Here is a 4876-nt window from a genome sequence, read left to right as displayed (position 1 = left end):
AAAAAAAAAAGCTAGTTAAATCATGAATTTGGCTTTTTTATACATACAGCTTAACAATAAAATAATTAGTTAGGAACAATAAAGTTTAAGGCAGCTGGTGGTGCTGGATTCATTTGGGACAAATATGTTTCATACATAATTTTAAAGTTGTCAGAGAGCTGAATGACAGTGCCACTGAATAGGGCTTTTATGCCTTTATTTTCATGGTTTCTTTCCTGAAAGGTGGCTAAAATTGTTACTTAAAGCTTCAAAAGTATAATTCACAATGTCTCATCATAGCAGCAATTCACTGGATGCAGGAGATTATGATTACATTTGTCATGACCAACATCAGAATATCTTGTGATATTTTGCATTACTTTCTTACAATATTCACATTTGTTGATTTCTGTTGTTGTTGTTGTTCAGTCTGATGCAGTATTACCGAAGCAGCTTTTCCTGTCTGATGAACTACAGCACTTTCATCAGGTTTAATCTAACATGCAGCCACCATTCCATTGGTTTAATACATCAAGAACATTCAGCAAGAAGCTGGATATAGGCTATGCAAAGGAACTCAAAACAACCAGCAGAGTCTGCACTTCTGAAGTGTATCCAGCTTACAGCTAACAATAATGTAAACTAACATATCTTTCTCTTCTTTTCTCTTTTCGTCAACATGGGAGCTGAGCACACAATTAAAAATGCTGTGTATAGGATAACACCCTCATTTTGTATATATTTTGGTTTGGTTTGGTATTTATTTCGGGCAGCAAGATGACTGGGCTGATCACCAGAACTTTAAACTAGATTTAATGGGAGAAGGGAATCAACTTCTATGTGACTAGGAATGCTGTCACTTTAAAAAGCAGCAGGAAAAAAGCTCGGATGTGTCTCAAGGAATTTGAGAACACTCCTCCAGAACGGTCAATAGCCCAGCTGAAGTGCCTTTACACCAATGAATGAAAATAAGCAGAAGGAGCTGGAAACCATGCTGCAATTAGAAAACTATGATCTAACTGTTATCACAGAAACATGATGATTCCATCATTTCATCATTTCATCAGATGAACTGTAAAACTCTAATTGAAGTGGGTTCAGAGGAGGGCTATAAAGATGATTAGAGGAGGGCCATAAAGATGATTAGATGTTTCTTATTAAGAAAGGCTGACAGAGCTCGAGTTGTTCACTCTGGAGAAGAGAAGGATATGGGGAGACTTCATAGTGGCTTTCCAGAACTTAAAAGGAGCTTATAAGGAGAGGAGCTTAACAGGAGAGAGACCAACTTTTGATATGGTGCGATAGTGATAGAACAAGGGTAAATGCCTTTGAACTAAAAGAGGGTTGATTTAGGTTAGATATTACAAGGAAATGTTCCACTCAGAGGGTGGTGAGGCACTGTCACAGACTGTCCAGAGCAGCTGTGGGTGCCCTGTTTCTGGAGGCATTCAAAGCCAGGCTGGATGGGGCCCTGGGCAGCTTGAGGTGGTTTGGGCAGCTCTGTCCATGGCAGGAGGTTGGAACTGGGTGATCTCTGAAGTCTTTTCCATCCCAAGCTGTTCTATGATTCTATCACTTTTAGCAAATACATAAGGACATGAAATGTGTCTGTAATGCATCATGGAAAATAACTGTTCAGCATACAGTACACAAGAATCAGTTGTCCGTGTTTTACACCCCTATGGAATTATAAGCTAAAGTAGCTCTCAATTAAAAAGAATGAAAAAAGAAATAAGAACCTCTCACTTAAAAGCTGCCAGAGTTCTTTTGGAACAACACTGTAAAAGCTGTTTTTTTTTGTGAATGAGGAGAACACTGCCTTGTGAATACTTGCTAAAGATTTAGCCCGTCCTATTATCACTGAATTCTACTATAGCAGCAGTATCTGAAAGGCTGTGATGGCCACACTGAGGGAGTGCAGCCCACCTTAAGGAGCCAGGGCAGGCCTTACCTGAGCTAAGGGCCTCTGTTTGCTTAGATGCCAAGAACAGTATTTAGGCAGACTTTGTGCTCACGTTCTTTTTGGATTTGGCTGCAAATCTGTTCTTCCTATATCTAAGGTGTATCTATCTCATTACACAGCTCTGACAAAAGGCGGAAGAATGTGAATGAACATTTCATCTGAGAAATCTACTGGACATACCAGGTGACATTTTAGTTTTCATTACCAGGTTCATTGCCACTAACAGTTAATGAAAAAATACCTGCAGTCTCTTTTCAAATTTCTCATTAGGAGATTTTTGCTATCCATAATACTGAAAATCAGAAAATATTTTAAAGTGCTTTGTTTTCCCTCCCCTCCCTTCCCTTCCCCTCCCCTCCCCTCCCCTCCCCTCCCCTCCTCTTCTTCTTGCCCTGTGGACACATAATCACCTCCCTGCTAAATGTCTCGGGCTGTTCTCAAACCTTAATAGTATGGCCTTCATCCCCCTTGCTATCTCAGAGCCAGTGTCTGCCATCTGTTATTTTCTAACAAGCTCTGCATTCTCGCTTCTATAAACTATCTCTAACTATTGCCCTTCACCCCCCTTATTCTCAGTCACTGTGAAGTCTTCTTGTCTTTTTACTTTCACTTATGGGGTCCTTCTCACCTTTTACCTCCACCTTTTATGACTGAGCAATAGCTAGTTGGTATGTATTTGTCACAACAGTTGAAGATTCTAAAACTCTGAGACATAGAAACTGCCATTTAATGAGGTCTGCATTGAAATTCAAAGGATAACTAAAACCAACACAGGTGATATCAGAAAAAAAAATACGGTAGGTCATGTTTCATGCTTATGTTTTACTTCTTTTTAAAAAAAAACTTTTTTTTTTTTTTTTTTTTTTCTCTCCACCACTGCGTGATTATAAAATAGAAATTAGATTAATGTCTTCCTCTTCTTCACTGTAATGCAAAAGCGTTGGGCTGTGGTTGACTGTCAGAGAAAAACTTTTATGGTATAAGTCATGCTAAAGTTTTTAATTCTTGTTACATCGTTAAGTGCTACTTCAAAGAGACAGCTTGTCCATTATTTCTAGGATAGAACTGCAAGACACATAGAGGACTGTGTTGGGCTTACATGGCAAGGTTTTGTAATTGGAGCCCTGCAGGGGGGCCCCAGTGAGCAGAGCCCAAAATTGCTCCATGTCAGATCACAGCTCCACCTGCTCCAATGGGACACACCATTGCACAGCTGAGCTGTGATTCATGCTGGGTGTGCTCTGGGAGAGCAAATTTAAGAAATAAACTGCTGTGCAAGAGCAGCTGGGAGAGAGGAAAAGGGAAAGAAGGAAGAGGGCTGGGGGAGCTGCTGCTCATGCAGAGCCATGCTCGGAGAGCTGCAGGCTGTGGATGGAAAGGCTGCTGAGGAGGAGCTCAGTAAGAACGGCATTCCATGGGACGGACCAACATGGAGCAGAGGAGGGAAGTGACCACTGTGACCCTTACAGAGCGCCAGAGACAAGTATTACAGGTGGACTACAGCTCGCTTGTACAGTTTAGGTCCGGGAGGCAGAAGAGAAGGGAGGGGGAAGGTGTTTTTATTTGCTTTTAGTTCTCACTTGTCTAGAGTACTGTCAGTAGCTAATAAATTGCATACATTGAACTCCCTATTATGAGACTATTTAGCCTCTGGAAGTAATTGATGGGCAAATTGTTTGTTGTTGTCCAATGTCTTCTTCATGTTTTCTCCTTCTATTCAGGTAAGGAGTAGTAAGAGAATGCCACAGTGGTGGTTTTAGCTGCCAGTTGTGTTAAACCACAAGGAGAAACTGAACATTTGTAACAGCATAAGATGGAGCTGTTGCAGTGATTCAACATCGGGCTGAGATGCAGCAAGAATCTACCTTCAAAGAGAGTAACCACAAGCAAGTCAGCTTCAAAATGTCTGACCAGCTCTAGGATGCTAACAGTTATCTGCCTTAACCATTAACCTCCAATGAATGCAGCCAGATTTTTTCCAGCGTAGAACTGCCACAACACTTCAGTGACTTGTAATTTAATAGAAAATGTAGATTTTAGTCTCAAATTACAAGAGACTGAAATGTGATGAGTTTATGGCAACTGCTGAATTTCTGCCCTAAATACATGAGCCTTTTTCATAAATTGTTCTATGGACTTTGAAACCAAACAAGCACATGAACAGGTAGATACGCTGTGCTTTTCATAGGTTAAAGCAGGAAAGCAACTTCTCTTGAAAGTATTGTTATAACCCACATCCCACTGAGTAAATAGGTCTGTCTGTATTCTGTAGTCTTTGCTCTCTGCATTTCAAATCACCTGAGATTCCCCTTAAATTTTGGTGCTTTATATAGAGCACAGACATGTCTGTGTCTAAATTTTTTATGTGTTCAAAAAATTGCCTCAGGTTCTGATTTAGCTTCTCAAAATAGCTTTCCTGTTGCTCACATCTCTTAGGTGTTGCTCCCATGCAGACTATACTTTTTATCAGGTACTTCCGTGATATCTGATCTAGAAAATCGCTTAGTGTAAGCAAGCTCCATACAAAAGCTGCACAGATTTGTTTGCATAATGCTCTTGTCACATTTGCCCACCAGAAAATTGCAGCCATGTATGTCTATAGCCAGGGCCCAATTTTAAAACCAGACTCTTCAATTTACATTCTCTGCATACTAATTTTATTTGGTGGACACTCAAATCTATAACTAGCACTGACATGGTAACTGGGCAAACCATCAGGCCTATGCTTAGTGCATTAGAAGCCACGTTACTAATGACTTAAAGGCCATCAATTTCTCAGTGTTTCTGTAGCTAGTGGGTGAAAAAAATACATGTAAAGAAGGAATCTGTTACAGTACTAAAAAAATGGTACTATTTCTTACACCATATAATTCTCAACAAAGAGTGTTTTAGGCGAAACATCTTTCATCATAAAAACTGTCATAACTGCAGAAA

This window comes from Lagopus leucura, unplaced genomic scaffold, assembly GCF_019238085.1.
Source record: "Lagopus leucura isolate 7727_CA_CO unplaced genomic scaffold, USGS_WTPT01 59015-0_obj-0_obj, whole genome shotgun sequence".
Taxonomy (NCBI): Eukaryota; Metazoa; Chordata; class Aves; order Galliformes; family Phasianidae; genus Lagopus; species Lagopus leucura.
Note: the sequence above shows the minus strand (reverse complement) of the source record.